Source organism: Falco cherrug, chromosome 5 (assembly GCF_023634085.1).
Source record: "Falco cherrug isolate bFalChe1 chromosome 5, bFalChe1.pri, whole genome shotgun sequence".
NCBI classification, from domain to species: domain Eukaryota; kingdom Metazoa; phylum Chordata; class Aves; order Falconiformes; family Falconidae; genus Falco; species Falco cherrug.
Window position 1 is genome coordinate 93,156,210 of NC_073701.1, and position 23,956 is coordinate 93,180,165.

Sequence of the window (23,956 nt, forward strand, 5' to 3'; positions counted from 1 at the left end):
CCCCATCTCAGCCCAGAAAGCAGGTAGAACAACTTTTGTGGTGTCTTTCAGATGCCTACCGGAGCAATGTAAAAACTACCAGGAGAACTCCTCTCTGGCACCTTCCCCGTGGAGTTGTGCATGGGGTGTGTTTGGAACATTTTGTCAACAGCCGAGTCCAAAATTCAGCGGTTCCCCATCTCAGCCCAGAAAGCAGGTAGAACAACTTTGTAGTGTCTTTTTGATGCCTACCGGAGCAATGTAAAAACTACCAACAGAATTCCTTCCTGGCACCTTCGCTAGTGGAGTTGTGCATGGGGTGTATTTATTAAAATTTTGTCACCAGCCGAGTCCAAAATTCAGCGGTTCCCCATCTCAGCCCAGAAAGCAGGTAGAACAACTTTTGTAGTGTCTTTTTGATGCCTACCGGAGCAATGTAAAAACTACCAAGAGAATTCCTTCCTGGCACCTTCGCTAGTGGAGTTGTGCATGGGGTGTATTTATTAAAATTTTGTCACCAGCCGAGTCCAAAATTTAGATGTTCCCCATCTCAGCCCAGAAAGCAGGTAGAACAACTTTTGTGGTGCCTTTCAGCTGCCTACCATGGTATTGTAAAAACTATCAAGAGAACTCTTGTCTGGCACCTTCCCCGGTGGAGTTGTGCATGGGGTGTGTTTGGAACATTTTGTCACCGGCCGACTCCAAAATTCAGCTGTTCCCCATGTCAGCCCAGAAAGCAGGTAGAACAACTTTTGTGGTGTCTTTCAGATGCCTACCAAGGTAGTGTAAAAACTATCAAGAGAACTCCTGTCTGGCACCTTCCCCGGTGGAGTTGTGCAGGGGGTGTGTTTGGAACATTTTGTCACCAGCCGAGTCCAAAATTCAGCTGTTCCCCATCTCAGCCCAGAAAGCAGGTACAACAACTTTTGTGGTGCCTTTCAGGTGCCTACCGGAGCAATGTAAAAACTACCAGGAGAACTCGTTTCTGGCACCTTCCCCGGTGGAGTTGTGCATGGGGTGTGTTTGGAACATTTTGTCACCAGCCGAGTCCAAAATTCAGCGGTTCCCCATCTCAGCCCAGAAAGCAGGTAGAACAACTTTTGTAGTGTCTTTTTGATGCCTACCGGAGCAATGTAAAAACTACCAACAGAATTCCTTCCTGGCACCTTCGCTAGTGGAGTTGTGCATGGGGTGTATTTATTAAAATTTTGTCACCAGCCGAGTCCAAAATTCAGCGGTTCCCCATCTCAGCCCAGAAAGCAGGTAGAACAACTTTTGTAGTGTCTTTTTGATGCCTACCGGAGCAATGTAAAAACTACCAGGAGAACTCCTGTCTGGCACCTTCCCCGGTGGAGTTGTGCATGGGGTGTGTTTGGAACATTTTGTCACCGGCCGAGTCCAAAATTCAGCGGTTCCCCATCTCAGCCCAGAAAGCAGGTAGAACAACTTTTGTAGTGTCTTTTTGATGCCTACCGGAGCAATGTAAAAACTACCAACAGAATTCCTTCCTGGCACCTTCGCTAGTGGAGTTGGCATGGGGTGTATTTATTAAAATTTTGTCACCAGCCGAGTCCAAAATTTAGATGTTCCCCATCTCAGCCCAGAAAGCAGGTAGAACAACTTTTGTGGTGCCTTTCAAATGCCTACCAAGGTAGTGTAAAAACTATCAAGAGAACTCTTGTCTGGCACCTTCCCCGGTGGAGTTGTGCATGGGGTGTGTTTGGAACATTTCGTCACCAGCCGAGTCCAAAATTCAGCTGTTCCCCATCTCAGCCCAGAAAGCAGGTAAAACAACTTTTGTGGTGTCTTTCAGGTGCCTACCAAGGTAGTGTAAAAACTACCAGGAGAACTCCTGTCTGGCACCTTCCCCGGTGGAGTTGTGCAGGGGGTGTGTTTGGAACATTTTGTCACCAGCCGAGTCCAAAATTCAGCGGTTCCCCATCTCAGCCCAGAAAGCAGGTAGAACAACTTTTGTGGTGTCTTACAGATGCCTACCAAGGTAGTGTAAAAACTATTAAGAGAACTCACTCTGGCACCTTCCCCGGTGGAGTTGTGCATGGGGTGTGTTTGGAACATTTTGTCACCGGCCGAGTCCAAAATTCAGCGGTTCCCCATCTCAGCCCAGAAAGTAGGTAGAACAACTTTTGTGGTGTCTTTTTGATGCCTACCGGAGCAATGTAAAAACTACCCACAGAATTCCTTCCTGGCACCTTCCCCGGTGGAGTTGTGCATGGGGTGTATTTATTAACATTTTGTCACCAGCCGAGTCCAAAATTCAGCTGTTCCCCATCTCAGCCCAGAAAGCAGGTAGAACAACTTTTGTGGTGTCTTTCAGATGCCTACCAAGGTAGTGTAAAAACTATTAAGAGAACTCCTGTCTGGCACCTTCCCCGGTGGAGTTGTGCATGGGGTGTGTTTGGAACATTTTGTCACCAGCCGAGTCCAAAATTCAGCGGTTCCCCATCTCAGCCCAGAAAGCAGGTAGAACAACTTTTGTGGTGCCTTTCAGCTGCCTACCATGGTAGTGTAAAAACTACTAAGAGAACTCCTGTCTGGCACCTTCCCCGGTGGAGTTGTGCATGGGGTGTGTTTGGAACATTTTGTCACCATCCGAGTCCAAAATTCAGCGGTTCCCCATCTCAGCCCAGAAAGCAGGTAGAACAACTTTTGTGGTGTCTTTCAGATGCCTACCGGAGCAATGTAAAAACTACCAGGAGAACTCCTCTCTGGCACCTTCCCCGGTGGAGTTGTGCATGGGGTGTGTTAGGAACATTTTGTCACCGGCCGAGTCCAAAATTCAGCGGTTCCCCATCTCAGCCCAGAAAGCAGGTAGAACAACTTTTGTGGTGTCTTTCAGATGCCTACCGGAGCAATGTAAAAACTACCAGGAGAACTCCTCTCTGGCACCTTCCCCGGTGGAGTTGTGCATGGGGTGTGTTTGGAACATTTTGTCACCGGCCGACTCCAAAATTCAGCGGTTCCCCATCTCAGCCCAGAAAGCAGGTAGAACAACTTTTGTAGTGTCTTTTTGATGCCTACCGGAGCAATGTAAAAACTACCAACAGAATTCCTTCCTGGCACCTTCCCCGGTGGAGTTGTGCATGGGGTGTATTTATTAAAATTTTGTCACCAGCCGACTCCAAAATTCAGCGGTTCCCCATCTCAGCCCAGAAAGCAGGTAAAACAACTTTTGTGGTGTCTTTCAGGTGCCTACCAAGGTAGTGTAAAAACTACCAGGAGAACTCTTGTCTGGCACCTTCCCCGGTGGAGTTGTGCATGGGGTGTTTTTGGAACATTTCGTCACCAGCCGACTCCAAAATTCAGCGGTTCCCCATCTCAGCCCATAAAGCAGGTAGAACAACTTTTGTGGTGCCTTTCAGCTGCCTACCAAGGTAGTGTAAAAACTACTAAGAGAACTCCTGTCTGGCACCTTCCCCGGTGGAGTTGTGCAGGGGGTGTGTTTGGAACATTTTGTCACCAGCCGAGTCCAAAATTCAGCGGTTCCCCATCTCAGCCCAGAAAGCAGGTAGAACAACTTTTGTGGTGTCTTTCAGATGCCTACCGGAGCAATGTAAAAACTACCAACAGAACTCGTTTCTGGCACCTTCCCCGGTGGAGTTGTGCAGGGGGTGTGTTTGGAACATTTTGTCACCAGCCGAGTCCAAAATTCAGCGGTTCCCCATCTCAGCCCAGAAAGCAGGTAGAACAACTTTTGTGGTGTCTTTCAGATGCCTACCAAGGTAGTGTAAAAACTATTAAGAGAACTCCTGTCTGGCACCTTCCCCGGTGGAGTTGTGCATGGGGTGTGTTTGGAACATTTTGTCACCAGCCGAGTCCAAAATTCAGCGGTTCCCCATCTCAGCCCAGAAAGCAGGTAGAACAACTTTTGTGGTGTCTTTTTGATGCCTACCGGAGCAATGTAAAAACTACCAACAGAATTCCTTCCTGGCACCTTCGCTAGTGGAGTTGTGCATGGGGTTTATTTATTAAAATTTTGTCACCAGCCGAGTCCAAAATTCAGCGGTTCCCCATCTCAGCCCAGAAGGCAGGTAGAACAACTTTTGTGGTGTCTTTCAGATGCCTACCGGAGCAATGTAAAAACTACCAGGAGAACTCCTGTCTGGCACCTTCCCCGGTGGAGTTGTGCAGGGGGTGTGTTTGGAACATTTTGTCACCAGCCGACTCCAAAATTCAGCGGTTCCCCATCTCAGCCCAGAAAGCAGGTAGAACAACTTTTGTAGTGTCTTTTTGATGCCTACCGGAGCAATGTAAAAACTACTAACAGAATTCCTTCCTGGCACCTACGCTAGTGGAGTTGTGCATGGGGTGTATTTATTAAAATTTTGTCACCAGCCGAGTCCAAAATTCAGCTGTTCCCCATCTCAGCCCAGAAAGCAGGTAAAACAACTTTTGTGGTGTCTTTCAGGTGCCTACCAAGGTAGTGTAAAAACTACCAGGAGAACTCTTGTCTGGACCTTCCCTGGTGGAGTTGTGCATGGGGTGTGTTTGGAACATTTCGTCACCAGCCGAGTCCAAAATTCAGCTGTTCCCCATCTCAGCCCAGAAAGCAGGTAAAACAACTTTTGTGGTGTCTTTCAAATGCCTACCAAGGTAGTGTAAAAACTACCAGGAGAACTCCTGTCTGGCACCGTCCCCGGTGGAGTTGTGCAGGGGGTGTGTTTGGAACATTTTGTCACCAGCCGAGTCCAAAATTCAGCGGTTCCCCATCTCAGCCCAGAAAGCAGGTAGAACAACTTTTGTGGTGTCTTTCAGATGCCTACCAAGGTAGTGTAAAAACTATTAAGAGAACTCCTGTCTGGCACCTTCCCCGTTGGAGTTGCGCATGGGCTGTGTTTGGAACATTTTGTCACCGGCCGACTCCAAAATTCAGCTGTTCCCCATGTCAGCCCAGAAAGCAGGTAGAACAACTTTTGTGGTGTCTTTTTGATGCCTACCGGAGCAATGTAAAAACTACCAACAGAATTCCTTCCTGGCACCTTCGCTAGTGGAGTTGTGCATGGGGTGTATTTATTAAAATTTTGTCACCAGCCGAGTCCAAAATTCAGCTGTTCCCCATCTCAGCCCAGAAAGCAGGTAGAACAACTTTTGTGGTGTCTTTCAGATGCCTACCAAGGTAGTGTAAAAACTATTAAGAGAACTCCTGTGTGGCACCTTCCCCGGTGGAGTTGTGCATGGGGTGTGTTTGGAACATTTTGTCACCGGCCGAGTCCAAAATTCAGCGGTTCCCCATCTCAGCCCAGAAAGTAGGTAGAACAACTTTTGTGGTGTCTTTTTGATGCCTACCGGAGCAATGTAAAAACTACCAGGAGAACTCCTCTCTGGCACCTTCCCCGGTGGAGTTGTGCAGGGGGTGTGTTTGGAACATTTTGTCACCAGCCGAGTCCAAAATTCAGCGGTTCCCCATCTCAGCCCAGAAAGCAGGTAGAACAACTTTTGTGGTGCCTTTCAGCTGCCTACCATGGTAGTGTAAAAACTACTAAGAGAACTCCTGTCTGGCACCTTCCCCGGTGGAATTGTGCAGGGGGTGTGTTTGGAACATTTTGTCACCAGCCGAGTCCAAAATTCAGCGGTTCCCCATCTCAGCCCAGAAAGCAGGTAGAACAACTTTTGTGGTGTCTTTCAGATGCCTACCGGAGCAATGTAAAAACTACCAGGAGAACTCCTCTCTGGCACCTTCCCCGGTGGAGTTGTGCATGGGGTGTGTTTGGAACATTTTGTCACCGGCCGAGTCCAAAATTCAGCGGTTCCCCATCTCAGCCCAGAAAGCAGGTAGAACAACTTTTGTAGTGTCTTTTTGATGCCTACCGGAGCAATGTAAAAACTACCAACAGAATTCCTTCCTGGCACCTTCCCCGGTGGAGTTGTGCATGGGGTGTATTTATTAAAATTTTGTCACCAGCCGAGTCCAAAATTCAGCTGCTCCCCATCTCAGCCCAGAAAGCAGGTAAAACAACTTTTGTGGTGTCTTTCAGGTGCCTACCAAGGTAGTGTAAAAACTACCAGGAGAACTCTTGTCTGGCACCTTCCCCGGTGGAGTTGTGCAGGGGGTGTGTTTGGAACATTTTGTCACCAGCCGAGTCCAAAATTCAGCTGTTCCCCATCTCAGCCCAGAAAGCAGGTAGAACAACTTTTGTGGTGTCTTTCAGATGCCTACCAAGGTAGTGTAAAAACTATTGAGAGAACTCGTTCCTGGCACCTTCCCCGGTGGAGTTGTGCATGGGGTGTGTTTGGAACATTTTGTCACCGGCCGACTCCAAAATTCAGCGGTTCCCCATCTCAGCCCAGAAAGCAGGTAAAACAACTTTTGTGGTGTCTTTCAGGTGCCTACCAAGGTAGTGTAAAAACTTCCAACAGAATTCCTTCCTGGCACCTTCCCCGGTGGAGTTGTGCAGGGGGTGTGTTTGGAACATTTTGTCACCGGCCGAGTCCAAAATTCAGCGGATCCCCATCTCAGCCCAGAAAGCAGGTAGAACAACTTTTGTGGTGCCTTTCAGCTGCCTACCAAGGTAGTGTAAAAACCACTAAGAGAACTCCTGTCTGGCACCTTCCCCGTTGGAGTTGTGCATGGGGTGTGTTTGGAACATTTTGTCACCGGCCGAGTCCAAAATTCAGCGGTTCCCCATCTCAGCCCAGAAAGCAGGTAGAACAACTTTTGTGGTGTCTTTCAGATGCCTACCGGAGCAATGTAAAAACTACCGGGAGAACTCCTGTCTGGCACCTTCCCCGTGGAGTTGTGCATGGGGTGTGTTTGGAACATTTTGTCACCAGCCGAGTCCAAAATTCAGCGGTTCCCCATCTCAGCCCAGAAAGCAGGTAGAACAACTTTTGTAGTGTCTTTTTGATGCCTACCGGAGCAATGTAAAAACTACCAACAGAATTCCTTCCTGGCACCTTCGCTAGTGGAGTTGTGCATGGGGTGTATTTATTAAAATTTTGTCACCAGCCGAGTCCAAAATTCAGCGGTTCCCCATCTCAGCCCAGAAAGCAGGTAGAACAACTTTTGTAGTGTCTTTTTGATGCCTACCGGAGCAATGTAAAAACTACCAAGAGAATTCCTTCCTGGCACCTTCGCTAGTGGAGTTGTGCATGGGGTGTATTTATTAAAATTTTGTCACCAGCCGAGTCCAAAATTCAGCTGTTCCCCATCTCAGCCCAGAAAGCAGGTAGAACAACTTTTGTGGTGCCTTTCAGCTGCCTACCATGGTATTGTAAAAACTATCAAGAGAACTCTTGTCTGGCACCTTCCCCGGTGGAGTTGTGCATGGGGTGTGTTTGGAACATTTTGTCACCAGCCGAGTCCAAAATTCAGCTGTTCCCCATCTCAGCCCAGAAAGCAGGTAGAACAACTTTTGTGGTGCCTTTCAGATGCCTACCAAGGTAGTGTAAAAACTATCAAGAGAACTCGTTTCTGGCACCTTCCCCGGTGAAGTTGTGCATGGGGTGTGTTTGGAACATTTTGTCACCGGCCGACTCCAAAATTCAGCTGTTCCCCATGTCAGCCCAGAAAGCAGGTAGAACAACTTTTGTGGTGTCTTTCAGATGCCTACCGGAGCAATGTAAAAACTACCAGGAGAACTCCTGTCTGGCACCTTCCCCGGTGGAGTTGTGCAGGGGGTGTGTTTGGAACATTTTGTCACCAGCCGAGTCCAAAATTCAGCGGTTCCCCATCTCAGCCCAGAAAGCAGGTAGAACAACTTTTGTGGTGCCTTTCAGGTGCCTACCATGGTAGTGTAAAAACTACTAAGAGAACTCCTCTCTGGCACCTTCCCCGGTGGAGTTGTGCAGGGGGTGTGTTTGGAACATTTTGTCACCAGCCGAGTCCAAAATTCAGCGGATCCCCATCTCAGCCCAGAAAGCAGGTAGAACAACTTTTGTGGTGCCTTTCAGATGCCTACCGGAGCAATGTAAAAACTACCAGGAGAACTCCTGTCTGGCACCTTCCCCGGTGGAGTTGTGCATGGGGTGTGTTTGGAACATTTTGTCACCAGCCGACTAAAAATTCAGCGGTTCCCCATCTCAGCCCAGAAAGCAGGTAGAACAACTTTTGTAGTGTCTTTTTGATGCCTACCGGAGCAATGTAAAAACTACCAACAGAATTCCTTCCTGGCACCTTCGCTAGTGGAGGTGTGCATGGGGTGTATTTATTAAAATTTTGTCACCAGCCGAGTCCAAAATTCAGCTGTTCCCCATCTCAGCCCAGAAAGCAGGTAGAACAACTTTTGTGGTGCCTTTCAAATGCCTACCAAGGTAGTGTAAAAACTATCAAGAGAACTCTTGTCTGGACCTTCCCTGGTGGAGTTGTGCATGGGGTGTGTTTGGAACATTTTGTCACCAGCCGAGTCCAAAATTCAGCTGTTCCCCATCTCAGCCCAGAAAGCAGGTAAAACAACTTTTGTGGTGTCTTTCAGGTGCCTACCAAGGTAGTGTAAAAACTACCAGGAGAACTCCTTTCTGGCACCTTCCCCGGTGGAGTTGTGCATGGGGTGTGTTTGGAACATTTTGTCACCAGCCGACTCCAAAATTCAGCTGTTCCCCATCTCAGCCCAGAAAGCAGGTAGAACAACTTTTGTGGTGTCTTTCAGATGCCTACCAAGGTAGTGTAAAAACTATTGAGAGAACTCGTTTCTGGCACCTTCCCCGGTGGAGTTGTGCATGGGGTGTGTTTGGAACATTTTGTCACCGGCCGACTCCAAAATTCAGCGGTTCCCCATCTCAGCCCAGAAAGCAGGTAAAACAACTTTTGTGGTGTCTTTCAGGTGCCTACCAAGGTAGTGTAAAAACTTCCAACAGAATTCCTTCCTGGCACCTTCCCCGGTGGAGTTGTGCAGGGGGTGTGTTTGGAACATTTTGTCACCGGCCGAGTCCAAAATTCAGCGGTTCCCCATCTCAGCCCAGAAAGCAGGTAGAACAACTTTTGTGGTGCCTTTCAGCTGCCTACCAAGGTAGTGTAAAAACTATTGAGAGAACTCCTGTCTGGCACCTTCCCCGTTGGAGTTGTGCATGGGGTGTGTTTGGAACATTTTGTCACCGGCCGACTCCAAAATTCAGCGGTTCCCCATCTCAGCCCAGAAAGCAGGTAGAACAACTTTTGTGGTGTCTTTCAGATGCCTACCGGAGCAATGTAAAAACTACCGGGAGAACTCCTGTCTGGCACCTTCCCCGTGGAGTTGTGCATGGGGTGTGTTTGGAACATTTTGTCACCAGCCGAGTCCAAAATTCAGCGGTTCCCCATCTCAGCCCAGAAAGCAGGTAGAACAACTTTTGTAGTGTCTTTTTGATGCCTACCGGAGCAATGTAAAAACTACCAACAGAATTCCTTCCTGGCACCTTCGCTAGTGGAGTTGTGCATGGGGTGTATTTATTAAAATTTTGTCACCAGCCGAGTCCAAAATTCAGCGGTTCCCCATCTCAGCCCAGAAAGCAGGTAGAACAACTTTTGTAGTGTCTTTTTGATGCCTACCGGAGCAATGTAAAAACTACCAGGAGAACTCCTCTCTGGCACCTTCCCCGGTGGAGTTGTGCATGGGGTGTGTTAGGAACATTTTGTCACCGGCCGAGTCCAAAATTCAGCGGTTCCCCATCTCAGCCCAGAAAGCAGGTAGAACAACTTTTGTAGTGTCTTTTTGATGCCTACCGGAGCAATGTAAAAACTACCAAGAGAATTCCTTCCTGGCACCTTCGCTAGTGGAGTTGTGCATGGGGTGTATTTATTAAAATTTTGTCACCAGCCGAGTCCAAAATTTAGATGTTCCCCATCTCAGCCCAGAAAGCAGGTAGAACAACTTTTGTGGTGCCTTTCAAATGCCTACCAAGGTAGTGTAAAAACTATCAAGAGAACTCTTGTCTGGCACCTTCCCCGGTGGAGTTGTGCATGGGGTGTGTTTGGAACATTTCGTCACCAGCCGAGTCCAAAATTCAGCTGTTCCCCATCTCAGCCCAGAAAGCAGGTAAAACAACTTTTGTGGTGTCTTTCAGGTGCCTACCAAGGTAGTGTAAAAACTACCAGGAGAACTCCTGTCTGGCACCTTCCCCGGTGGAGTTGTGCATGGGCTGTGTTTGGAACATTTTGTCACCAGCCGAGTCCAAAATTCAGCGGTTCCCCATCTCAGCCCAGAAAGCAGGTAGAACAACTTTTGTGGTGTCTTACAGATGCCTACCAAGGTAGTGTAAAAACTATTAAGAGAACTCACTCTGGCACCTTCCCCGGTGGAGTTGTGCATGGGGTGTGTTTGGAACATTTTGTCACCGGCCGAGTCCAATATTCAGCGGTTCCCCATCTCAGCCCAGAAAGCAGGTAGAACAACTTTTGTGGTGCCTTTTAGCTGCCTACCAAGGTAGTGTAAAAACTACCAACAGAACTCCTGTCTGGCACCTTCCCCGGTGGAGTTGTGCATGGGGTGTGTTTGGAACATTTTGTCACCAGCCGAGTCCAAAAATTCAGCGGTTCCCCATCTCAGCCCAGAAAGCAGGTAGAACAACTTTTGTGGTGCCTTTCAGGTGCCTACCAGAGCAATGTAAAAACTACCAGGAGAACTCGTTTCTGGCACCTTCCCCGGTGGAGTTGTGCATGGGGTGTGTTTGGAACATTTTGTCACCAGCCGACTCCAAAATTCAGCGGTTCCCCATCTCAGCCCAGAAAGCAGGTAGAACAACTTTTGTAGTGTCTTTTTGATGCCTACCGGAGCAATGTAAAAACTACCAACAGAATTCCTTCCTGGCACCTTCGCTAGTGGAGTTGTGCATGGGGTGTATTTATTAAAATTTTGTCACCACCCGAGTCCAAAATTCAGCTGTTCCCCATCTCAGCCCAGAAAGCAGGTAGAACAACTTTTGTGGTGCCTTTCAGATGCCTACCAAGGTAGTGTAAAAACTACCAACAGAACTCCTGTCTGGCACCTTCCCCGGTGGAGTTGTGCATGGGGTGTGTTTGGAACATTTTGTCACCGGCCGACTCCAAAATTCAGCGGTTCCCCATCTCAGCCCAGAAAGCAGGTAGAACAACTCTTGTGGTGTCTTTCAGATGCCTACCGGAGCAATGTAAAAACTACCAGGAGAACTCCTCTCTGGCACCTTCGCTAGTGGAGTTGTGCATGGGGTGTATTTATTAAAATTTTGTCACCAGCCGAGTCCAAAATTCAGCGGTTCCCCATCTCAGCCCAGAAAGCAGGTAGAACAACTTTTGTGGTGCCTTTCAAATGCCTACCAAGGTAGTGTAAAAACTATCAAGAGAACTCCTGTCTGGCACCTTCCCCGGTGGAGTTGTGCATGGGGTGTGTTTGGAACATTTTGTCTCCGGCCGACTCCAAAATTCAGCTGTTCCCCATCTCAGCCCAGAAAGCAGGTAGAACAACTTTTGTGGTGTCTTTCAGATGCCTACCGGAGCAATGTAAAAACTACCAGGAGAACTCCTGTCTGGAACCTTCCCCGGTGGAGTTGTGCATGGGGTGTGTTTGGAACATTTTGTCACCAGCCGAGTCCAAAATTCAGCGGTTCCCCATCTCAGCCCAGAAAGCAGGTACAACAACTTTTGTGGTGCCTTTCAGCTGCCTACCATGGTAGTGTAAAAACTACTAAGAGAACTCCTGTCTGGCACCTTCCCCGGTGGAGTTGTGCAGGGGGTGTGTTTGGAACATTTTGTCACCAGCCGAGTCCAAAATTCAGCTGTTCCCCATCTCAGCCCAGAAAGCAGGTAGAACAACTTTTGTGGTGTCTTTCAGATGCCTACCGGAGCAATGTAAAAACTACCAACAGAACTCGTTTCTGGCACCTTCCCCGGTGGAGTTGTGCATGGGGTGTGTTTGGAACATTTTGTCACCGGCCGACTCCAAAATTCAGCTGTTCCCCATCTCAGCCCAGAAAGCAGGTAGAACAACTTTTGTGGTGTCTTTCAGATGCCTACCAAGGTAGTGTAAAAACTATTAAGAGAAGTCCTGTCTGGCACCTTCCCCGGTGGAGTTGTGCATGGGGTGTGTTTGGAACATTTTGTCACCGGCCGACTCCAAAATTCAGCGGTTCCCCATCTCAGCCCAGAAAGCAGGTAAAACAACTTTTGTGGTGCCTTTCAGCTGCCTACCAAGGTAGTGTAAAAACTTCCAACAGAACTCGTTCCTGGCACCTTCCCCGGTGGAGTTGTGCATGGGGTGTGTTTGGAACATTTTGTCACCGGCCGACTCCAAAATTCAGCGGTTCCCCATCTCAGCCCAGAAAGCAGGTAGAACAACTCTTGTGGTGTCTTTCAGATGCCTACCGGAGCAATGTAAAAACTACCAGGAGAACTCCTCTCTGGCACCTTCGCTAGTGGAGTTGTGCATGGGGTGTATTTATTAAAATTTTGTCACCAGCCGAGTCCAAAATTCAGCGGTTCCCCATCTCAGCCCAGAAAGCAGGTAGAACAACTTTTGTGGTGCCTTTCAGGTGCCTACCAAGGTAGTGTAAAAACTACCAGGAGAACTCCTGTCTGGCACCTTCCCCGGTGGAGTTGTGCAGGGGGTGTGTTTGGAACATTTTGTCACCAGCCGAGTCCAAAATTCAGCGGTTCCCCATCTCAGCCCAGAAAGCAGGTAGAACAACTTTTGTGGTGTCTTTCAGATGCCTACCAAGGTAGTGTAAAAACTATTAAGAGAACTCCTGTCTGGCACCTTCCCCGGTGGAGTTGTGCATGGGGTGTGTTTGGAACATTTTGTCACCGGCCGACTCCAAAATTCAGCTGTTCCCCATCTCAGCCCAGAAAGCAGGTAGAACAACTTTTGTGGTGTCTTTCAGATGCCTACCGGAGCAATGTAAAAACTACCAGGAGAACTCCTGTCTGGAACCTTCCCCGGTGGAGTTGTGCATGGGGTGTGTTTGGAACATTTTGTCACCAGCCGAGTCCAAAATTCAGCGGTTCCCCATCTCAGCCCAGAAAGCAGGTAGAACAACTTTTGTGGTGTCTTTCAGGTGCCTACCAAGGTAGTGTAAAAACTACCAACAGAACTCCTGTCTGGCACCTTCCCCGGTGGAGTTGTGCATGGGGTGTGTTTGGAACATTTTGTCACCAGCCGAGTCCAAAATTCAGCGGTTCCCCATCTCAGCCCAGAAAGCAGGTAGAACAACTTTTGTGGTGCCTTTCAAATGCCTACCAAGGTAGTGTAAAAACTATCAACAGTACTCCATTCTGGCACCTTCCCTAGTGGAGTTGCGCATGGGCTGTGTTTGGAACATTTTTTCTCCGGCCGAGTCCAAAATTCAGCGGTTCCCCATCTCAGCCCAGAAAGCAGGTAGAACAACTTTTGTAGTGTCTTTTTGATGCCTACCGGAGCAATGTAAAAACTACCAACAGAATTCCTTCCTGGCACCTTCGCTAGTGGAGTTGTGCATGGGGTGTATTTATTAAAATTTTGTCACCAGCCGAGTCCAAAATTCAGCTGTTCCCCATCTCAGCCCAGAAAGCAGGTAGAACAACTTTTGTGGTGTCTTTCAGATGCCTACCAAGGTAGTGTAAAAACTACCAACAGAATTCCTTCCTGGCACCTTCGCTAGTGGAGTTGTGCATGGGGTGTATTTATTAAAATTTTGTCAGCAGCCGAGTCCAAAATTCAGCGGTTCCCCATCTCAGCCCAGAAAGCAGGTAGAACAACTTTTGTGGTTTCTTTCAGGTGCCTACCAAGGTAGTGTAAAAACTACCAACAGAACTCCTGTCTGGCACCTTCCCCGGTGGAGTTGTGCATGGGGTGTTTTTGGAACATTTTGTCACCAGCTGAGTCCAAAATTCAGCGGTTCCCCATCTCAGCCCAGAAAGCAGGTATAACAACTTTTGTAGTGTCTTTTTGATGCCTACCAAGGTAGTGTAAAAACTAGCAAGAGAACTCCTGTCTGGCACCTTCCCCGGTGGAGTTGTGCATGGGGTGTGTTTGGAACATTTTGTCACCAGCCGACTCCAAAATTCAGCTGTTCCCCATCTCAGCCCAGAAAGCAGGTAAAACAACTTTTGTGGTGTCTTTCAGGTGCCTACCAAGGTAGTGTAAAAACTATCAAGAGAACTCTTGTCTGGCACCTTCCCCGGTGGAGTTGTGCATGGGGTGTGTTTGGAACATTTTGTCACCAGCCGACTCCAAAATTCAGCGGTTCCCCATCTCAGCCCAGAAAGCAGGAAGAAAAAACTTTTGTGGTGTCTTTCAGGTGCCTACCAAGGTAGTGTAAAAACTACCAGGAGAACTCCTTTCTGGCACCTTCCCCGGTGGAGTTGTGCATGGGGTGTTTTTGGAACATTTCGTCACCAGCCGACTCCAAAATTCAGCGGTTCCCCATCTCAGCCCATAAAGCAGGTAGAACAACTTTTGTGGTGCCTTTCAGCTGCCTACCATGGTAGTGTAAAAACTACTAAGAGAACTCCTGTCTGGCACCTTCCCCGGTGGAGTTGTGCAGGGGGTGTGTTTGGAACATTTTGTCACCAGCCGAGTCCAAAATTCAGCGGTTCCCCATCTCAGCCCAGAAAGCAGGTAGAACAACTTTTGTGGTGTCTTTCAGATGCCTACCGGAGCAATGTAAAAACTACCAACAGAACTCGTTTCTGGCACCTTCCCCGGTGGAGTTGTGCAGGGGGTGTGTTTGGAACATTTTGTCACCGGCCGACTCCAAAATTCAGCGGTTCCCCATCTCAGCCCAGAAAGCAGGTAAAACAACTTTTGTGGTGTCTTTCAGGTGCCTACCAAGGTAGTGTAAAAACTTCCAACAGAACTCGTTCCTGGCACCTTCCCCGGTGGAGTTGTGCATGGGGTGTGTTTGGAACATTTTGTCACCGGCCGACTCCAAAATTCAGCGGTTCCCCATCTCAGCCCAGAAAGCAGGTAGAACAACTTTTGTGGTGCCTTTCAGGTGCCTACCAAGGTAGTGTAAAAACTATTAAGAGAACTCTTGTCTGGCACCTTCCCCGTTGGAGTTGCGCATGGGCTGTGTTTGGAACATTTTTTCTCCGGCCGAGTCCAAAATTCAGCGGTTCCCCATCTCAGCCCAGAAAGCAGGTAGAACAACTTTTGTAGTGTCTTTTTGATGCCTACCGGAGCAATGTAAAAACTACCAACAGAATTCCTTCCTGGCACCTTCGCTAGTGGAGTTGTGCATGGGGTGTATTTATTAAAATTTTGTCACCAGCCGAGTCCAAAATTCAGCTGTTCCCCATCTCAGCCCAGAAAGCAGGTAGAACAACTTTTGTGGTGTCTTTCAGATGCCTACCAAGGTAGTGTAAAAACTACCAACAGAATTCCTTCCTGGCACCTTCGCTAGTGGAGTTGTGCATGGGGTGTATTTATTAAAATTTTGTCAGCAGCCGAGTCCTAAATTCAGCGGTTCCCCATCTCAGCCCAGAAAGCAGGTAGAACAACTCTTGTGGTGTCTTTCAGATGCCTACCGGAGCAATGTAAAAACTACCAGGAGAACTCCTCTCTGGCACCTTCGCTAGTGGAGTTGTGCATGGGGTGTATTTATTAAAATTTTGTAACCACCCGAGTCCAAAATTCAGCGGTTCCCCATCTCAGCCCAGAAAGCAGGTAGAACAACTTTTGTGGTGCCTTTCAAATGCCTACCAAGGTAGTGTAAAAACTATCAAGAGAACTCCTGTCTGGCACCTTCCCCGGTGGAGTTGTGCATGGGGTGTGTTTGGAACATTTTGTCACCGGCCGAGTCCAAAATTCAGCTGTTCCCCATCTCAGCCCAGAAAGCAGGTAGAACAACTTTTGTGGTGTCTTTCAGATGCCTACCGGAGCAATGTAAAAACTACCAGGAGAACTCCTGTCTGGAACCTTCCCCGGTGGAGTTGTGCATGGGGTGTGTTTGGAACATTTTGTCACCAGCCGAGTCCAAAATTCAGCTGTTCCCCATCTCAGCCCAGAAAGCAGGTAGAACAACTTTTGTGGTGTCTTTCAGATGCCTACCAATGTAGTGTAAAAACTTCCAACAGAACTCTTGTCTGGCACCTTCCCCGGTGGAGTTGTGCATGGGGTGTGTTTGGAACATTTTGTCACCAGCCGAGTCCAAAATTCAGCGGTTCCCCATCTCAGCCCAGAAAGCAGGAAGAAAAAACTTTTGTGGTGTCTTTCAGGTGCCTACCAATGTAGTGTAAAAACTACCAGGAGAACTCCTTTCTGGCACCTTCCCCGGTGGAGTTGTGCATGGGGTGTGTTTGGAACATTTTGTCACCAGCCGACTCCAAAATTCAGCGGTTCCCCATCTCAGCCCAGAAAGCAGGTAGAACAACTTTTGTGGTGTCTTTCAGATGCCTACCGGAGCAATGTAAAAACTACCAGGAGAACTCCTGTCTGGCACCTTCCCCGGTGGAGTTGTGCATGGGGTGTGTTTGGAACATTTTGTCACCAGCCGAGTCCAAAATTCAGCGGTTCCCCATCTCAGCCCAGAAAGCAGGTAGAACAACTTTTGTGGTGCCTTTCAGGTGCCTACCAAGGTAGTGTAAAAACTACCAGGAGAACTCCTGTCTGGCACCTTCCCCGGTGGAGTTGTGCAGGGGGTGTGTTTGGAACATTTTGTCACCAGCCGACTCCAAAATTCAGCGGTTCCCCATCTCAGCCCAGAAAGCAGGTAGAACAACTTTTGTGGTGTCTTTCAGATGCCTACCAAGGTAGTGTAAAAACTATTAAGCGAACTCCTGTCTGGCACCTTCCCCGGTGGAGTTGTGCATGGGGTGTGTTTGGAACATTTTGTCACCGGCCGACTCCAAAATTCAGCGGTTCCCCATCTCAGCCCAGAAAGCAGGTAGAACAACTTTTGTGGTGTCTTTCAGATGCCTACCGGAGCAATGTAAAAACTACCAGGAGAACTCCTGTCTGGCACCTTCCCCGGTGGAGTTGTGCAGGGGGTGTGTTTGGAACATTTTGTCACCAGCCGACTCCAAAATTCAGCGGTTCCCCATCTCAGCCCAGAAAGCAGGTAGAAGAACTTTTGTGGTGTCTTTCAGGTGCCTACCAAGGTAGTGTAAAAACTACCAACAGAACTCCTGTCTGGCACCTTCCCCGGTGGAGTTGTGCAGGGGGTGTGTTTGGAACATTTTGTCACCAGCCGAGTCCAAAATTCAGCTGTTCCCCATCTCAGCCCAGAAAGCAGGTAGAACAACTTTTGTGGTGCCTTTCAAATGCCTACCAAGGTAGTGTAAAAACTAGCAAGAGAACTCTTGTCTGGCACCTTCCCCGGTGGAGTTGTGCATGGGGTGTGTTTGGAACATTTTGTCACCAGCCGACTCCAAAATTCAGCTGTTCCCCATCTGAGCCCAGAAAGCAGGTAAAACAACTTTTGTGGTGTCTTTCAGGTGCCTACCAAGGTAGTGTAAAAACTATCAAGAGAACTCTTGTCTGGCACCTTCCCCGGTGGAGTTGTGCATGGGGTGTGTTTGGAACATTTTGTCACCAGCCGAGTCCAAAATTCAGCGGTTCCCCATCTCAGCCCAGAAAGCAGGAAGAAAAAACTTTTGTGGTGTCTTTCAGGTGCCTACCAATGTAGTGTAAAAACTACCAGGAGAACTCCTTTCTGGCACCTTCCCCGGTGGAGTTGTGCATGGGGTGTTTTTGGAACATTTCGTCACCAGCCGACTCCAAAATTCAGCGGTTCCCCATCTCAGCCCAGAAGGCAGGGAGAACAACTTTTGTGGTGCCTTTCAGCTGCCTACCAAGGTAGTGTAAAAACTACTAAGAGAACTCTTGTCTGGACCTTCCCCGGTGGAGTTGTGCATGGGGTGTGTTTGGAACATTTTGTCACCAGCCGAGTCCAAAATTCAGCTGTTCCCCATCTCAGCCCAGAAAGCAGGTAGAACAACTTTTGTGGTGCCTTTCAAATGCCTACCAAGGTAGTGTAAAAACTAGCAAGAGAACTCTTGTCTGGCACCTTCCCCGGTGGAGTTGTGCATGGGGTGTGTTTGGAACATTTTGTCACCAGCCGACTCCAAAATTCAGCTGTTCCCCATCTGAGCCCAGAAAGCAGGTAAAACAACTTTTGTGGTGTCTTTCAGGTGCCTACCAAGGTAGTGTAAAAACTATCAAGAGAACTCTTGTCTGGCACCTTCCCCGGTGGAGTTGTGCATGGGGTGTGTTTGGAACATTTTGTCACCAGCCGAGTCCAAAATTCAGCGGTTCCCCATCTCAGCCCAGAAAGCAGGAAGAAAAAACTTTTGTGGTGTCTTTCAGGTGCCTACCAATGTAGTGTAAAAACTACCAGGAGAACTCCTTTCTGGCACCTTCGCTACTGGAGTTATGCATGGGGTGTTTTTGGAACATTTCGTCACCAGCCGACTCCAAAATTCAGCGGTTCCCCATCTCAGCCCAGAAGGCAGGGAGAACAACTTTTGTGGTGCCTTTCAGCTGCCTACCAAGGTAGTGTAAAAACTACTAAGAGAACTCTTGTCTGGCACCTTCCCCGGTGGAGTTGTGCATGGGGTGTGTTTGGAACATTTTGTCACCAGCCGAGTCCAAAATTCAGCGGTTCCCCATCTCAGCCCAGAAAGCAGGTAGAACAACTTTTGTGGTGTCTTTCAGATGCCTACCGGAGCAATGTAAAAACTACCAACAGAATTCCTTCCTGGCACCTACGCTAGTGGAGTTGTGCATGGGGTGTATTTATTAAAATTTTGTCACCAGCCGAGTCCAAAATTCAGCTGTTCCCCATCTCAGCCCAGAAAGCAGGTAGAACAACTTTTGTGGTGCCTTTCAAATGCCTACCAAGGTAGTGTAAAAACTATCAAGAGAACTCTTGTCTGGACCTTCCCTGGTGGAGTTGTGCATGGGGTGTGTTTGGAACATTTTGTCACCAGCCGACTCCAAAATTCAGCTGTTCCCCATCTCAGCCCAGAAAGCAGGTAGAACAACTTTTGTAGTGTCTTTCTGATGCCTACCGGAGCAATGTAAAAACTACCAACAGAATTCCTTCCTGGCACCTTCGCTAGTGGAGTTGTGCATGGGGTGTATTTATTAAAATTTTGTCACCAGCCGAGTCCAAAATTCAGCTGTTCCCCATCTCAGCCCAGAAAGCAGGTAGAACAACTTTTGTGGTGTCTTTCAGGTGCCTACCAAGGTAGTGTAAAAACTACCAGGAGAACTCCTTTCTGGCACCTTCCCCGGTGGAGTTGTGCAGGGGGTGTGTTTGGAACATTTTGTCACCAGCCGACTCCAAAATTCAGCTGTTCCCCATCTCAGCCCAGAAAGCAGGTAGAACAACTTTTGTGGTGTCTTTCAGATGCCTACCAAGGTAGTGTAAAAACTATTAAGAGAACTCCTGTCTGGCACCTTCCCCGTTGGAGTTGCGCATGGGGTGTGTTTGGAACATTTTTTCTCCGGCCGAGTCCAAAATTCAGCGGTTCCCCATCTCAGCCCAGAAAGCAGGTAGAACAACTTTTGTAGTGTCTTTTTGATGCCTACCGGAGCAATGTAAAAACTACCAGGAGAACTCCTCTCTGGCACCTTCGCTAGTGGAGTTGTGCATGGGGTGTATTTATTAAAATTTTGTCACCAGCCGAGTCCAAAATTCAGCTGTTCCCCATCTCAGCCCAGAAAGCAGGTAGAACAACTTTTGTGGTGTCTTTCAGATGCCTACCAAGGTAGTGTAAAAACTACCAACAGAATTCCTTCCTGGCACCTTCGCTAGTGGAGTTGTGCATGGGGTGTATTTATTAAAATTTTGTCAGCAGCCGACTCCAAAATTCAGCTGTTCCCCATCTCAGCCCAGAAAGCAGGTAGAACAACTCTTGTGGTGTCTTTCAGATGCCTACCGGAGCAATGTAAAAACTACCAGGAGAACTCCTCTCTGGCACCTTCGCTAGTGGAGTTGTGCATGGGGTGTATTTATTAAAATTTTGTCACCACCCGAGTCCAAAATTCAGCGATTCCCCATCTCAGCCCAGAAAGCAGGTAGAACAACTTTTGTGGTGCCTTTCAAATGCCTACCAAGGTAGTGTAAAAACTATCAAGAGAACTCTTGTCTGGACCTTCCCCGGTGGAGTTGTGCAGGGGGTGTGTTTGGAACATTTTGTCACCAGCCGAGTCCAAAATTCAGCGGTTCCCCATCTCAGCCCAGAAAGCAGGTAGAACAACTTTTGTGGTGCCTTTCAAATGCCTACCAAGGTAGTGTAAAAACTAGCAAGAGAACTCTTGTCTGGCACCTTCCCCGGTGGAGTTGTGCATGGGGTGTGTTTGGAACATTTTGTCACCAGCCGAGTCCAAAATTCAGCTGTTCCCCATCTGAGCCCAGAAAGCAGGTAAAACAACTTTTGTGGTGTCTTTCAGGTGCCTACCAAGGTAGTGTAAAAACTATCAAGAGAACTCTTGTCTGGCACCTTCCCCGGTGGAGTTGTGCATGGGGTGTGTTTGGAACATTTTGTCACCAGCCGAGTCCAAAATTCAGCGGTTCCCCATCTCAGCCCAGAAAGCAGGAAGAACAACTTTTGTCGTGCCTTTCAGCTGCCTACCAAGGTAGTGTAAAAACTACTAAGAGAACTCTTGTCTGGCACCTTCCCCGGTGGAGTTGTGCATGGGGTGTGTTTGGAACATTTTGTCACCAGCCGAGTCCAAAATTCAGCGGTTCCCCATCTCAGCCCAGAAAGCAGGTAGAACAACTTTTGTGGTGCCTTTCAGCTGCCTACCATGGTAGTGTAAAAACTACTAAGAGAACTCCTGTCTGGCACCTTCCCCGGTGGAGTTGTGCAGGGGGTGTGTTTGGAACATTTTGTCACCAGCCGAGTCCAAAATTCAGCGGTTCCCCATCTCAGCCCAGAAAGCAGGTAGAACAACTTTTGTGGTGTCTTTCAGATGCCTACCGGAGCAATGTAAAAACTACCAACAGAACTCGTTTCTGGCACCTTCCCCGGTGGAGTTGTGCAGGGGGTGTGTTTGGAACATTTTGTCACCGGCCGACTCCAAAATTCAGCTGTTCCCCATCTCAGCCCAGAAAGCAGGTAGAACAACTTTTGTGGTGTCTTTCAGATGCCTACCAAGGTAGTGTAAAAACTATTAAGAGAACTCCTGTCTGGCACCTTCCCCGGTGGAGTTGTGCATGGGGTGTGTTTGGAACATTTTGTCACCGGCCGACTCCAAAATTCAGCGGTTCCCCATCTCAGCCCAGAAAGCAGGTAAAACAACTTTTGTGGTGTCTTTCAGGTGCCTACCAAGGTAGTGTAAAAACTACCAGGAGAACTCCTGTCTGGCACCTTCCCCGGTGGAGTTGTGCAGGGGGTGTGTTTGGAACATTTTGTCACCAGCCGACTCCAAAATTCAGCTGTTCCCCATCTCAGCCCAGAAAGCAGGTAGAACAACTTTTGTGGTGTCTTTCAGATGCCTACCAAGGTAGTGTAAAAACTATTAAGAGAACTCCTGTCTGGCACCTTCCCCGTTGGAGTTGCGCATGGGCTGTGTTTGGAACATTTTTTCTCCGGCCGAGTCCAAAATTCAGCGGTTCCCCATCTCAGCCCAGAAAGCAGGTAGAACAACTTTTGTAGTGTCTTTTTGATGCCTACCGGAGCAATGTAAAAACTACCAACAGAATTCCTTCCTGGCACCTTCGCTAGTGGAGTTGTGCATGGGGTGTATTTATTAAAATTTTGTCACCAGCCGAGTCCAAAATTCAGCTGTTCCCCATCTCAGCCCAGAAAGCAGGTAGAACAACTTTTGTGGTGTCTTTCAGATGCCTACCAAGGTAGTGTAAAAACTACCAACAGAATTCCTTCCTGGCACCTTCGCTAGTGGAGTTGTGCATGGGGTGTATTTATTAAAATTTTGTCAGCAGCCGAGTCCAAAATTCAGCGGTTCCCCATCTCAGCCCAGAAAGCAGGTAGAACAACTCTTGTGGTGTCTTTCAGATGCCTACCGGAGCAATGTAAAAACTACCAGGAGAACTCCTCTCTGGCACCTTCGCTAGTGGAGTTGTGCATGGGGTGTATTTATTAAAATTTTGTCACCACCCGAGTCCAAAATTCAGCGATTCCCCATCTCAGCCCAGAAAGCAGGTAGAACAACTTTTGTGGTGCCTTTCAAATGCCTACCAAGGTAGTGTAAAAACTATCAAGAGAGCTCTTGTCTGGACCTTCCCCGGTGGAGTTGTGCAGGGGGTGTGTTTGGAACATTTTGTCACCAGCCGAGTCCAAAATTCAGCGGTTCCCCATCTCAGCCCAGAAAGCAGGTAGAACAACTTTTGTGGTGCCTTTCAAATGCCTACCAAGGTAGTGTAAAAACTAGCAAGAGAACTCTTGTCTGGCACCTTCCCCGGTGGAGTTGTGCATGGGGTGTGTTTGGAACATTTTGTCACCAGCCGAGTCCAAAATTCAGCTGTTCCCCATCTCAGCCCAGAAAGCAGGTAAAACAACTTTTGTGGTGTCTTTCAGGTGCCTACCAAGGTAGTGTAAAAACTATCAAGAGAACTCTTGTCTGGCACCTTCCCCGGTGGAGTTGTGCATGGGGTGTGTTTGGAACATTTTGTCACCAGCCGAGTCCAAAATTCAGCGGTTCCCCATCTCAGCCCAGAAAGCAGGAAGAAAAAACTTTTGTGGTGTCTTTCAGGTGCCTACCAAGGTAGTGTAAAAACTACCAGGAGAACTCCTTTCTGGCACCTTCCCCGGTGGAGTTGTGCATGGGGTGTGTTTGGAACATTTTGTCACCGGCCGACTCCAAAATTCAGCTGTTCCCCATCTCAGCCCAGAAAGCAGGTAGAACAACTTTTGTGGTGTCTTTCAGATGCCTACCGGAGCAATGTAAAAACTACCAACAGAACTCATTTCTGGCACCTTCCCCGGTGGAGTTGTGCATGGGGTGTGTTTGGAACATTTTGTCACCAGCCGACTCCAAAATTCAGCTGTTCCCCATCTCAGCCCAGAAAGCAGGTAGAACAACTTTTGTGGTGTCTTTCAGATGCCTACCAAGGTAGTGTAAAAACTACTAAGAGAACTCTTGTCTGGCACCTTCCCCGGTGGAGTTGTGCATGGGCTGTGTTTGGAACATTTTGTCACCGGCCGACTCCAAAATTCAGCGGTTCCCCATGTCAGCCCAGAAAGCAGGTAAAACAACTTTTGTGGTGTCTTTCAGGTGCCTACCAAGGTAGTGTAAAAACTACCAGGAGAACTCCTTTCTGGCACCTTCCCCGGTGGAGTTGTGCATGGGGTGTGTTTGGAACATTTTGTCACCAGCCGAGTCCAAAATTCAGCGGTTCCCCATCTCAGCCCAGAAAGCAGGTAGAACAACTTTTGTGGTGTCTTTCAGATGCCTACCAAGGTAGTGTAAAAACTATTAAGAGAACTCCTGTCTGGCACCTTCCCCGGTGGAGTTGTGCATGGGGTGTGTTTGGAACATTTTGTCACCGGCCGAGTCCAAAATTCAGCGGTTCCCCATCTCAGCCCAGAAAGTAGGTAGAACAACTTTTGTGGTGTCTTTTTGATGCCTACCGGAGCAATGTAAAAACTACCCACAGAATTCCTTCCTGGCACCTTCCCCGGTGGAGTTGTGCATGGGGTGTATTTATTAAAATTTTGTCACCAGCCGAGTCCAAAATTCAGCTGTTCCCCATCTCAGCCCAGAAAGCAGGAAGAAAAAACTTTTGTGGTGTCTTTCAGGTGCCTACCAAGGTAGTGTAAAAACTACCAGGAGAACTCCTTTCTGGCACCTTCCCCGGTGGAGTTGTGCATGGGGTGTTTTTGGAACATTTCGTCACCAGCTGACTCTAAAATTCAGCTGTTCCCCATCTCAGCCCAGAAAGCAGGTAGAACAACTTTTGTGGTGTCTTTCAGATGCCTACCGGAGCAATGTAAAAACTACCAACAGAACTCATTTCTGGCACCTTCCCCGGTGGAGTTGTGCAGGGGGTGTGTTTGGAACATTTTGTCACCAGCCGACTCCAAAATTCAGCTGTTCCCCATCTCAGCCCAGAAAGCAGGTAGAACAACTTTTGTGGTGTCTTTTAGCTGCCTACCAAGGTAGTGTAAAAACTACCAGGAGAACTCCTC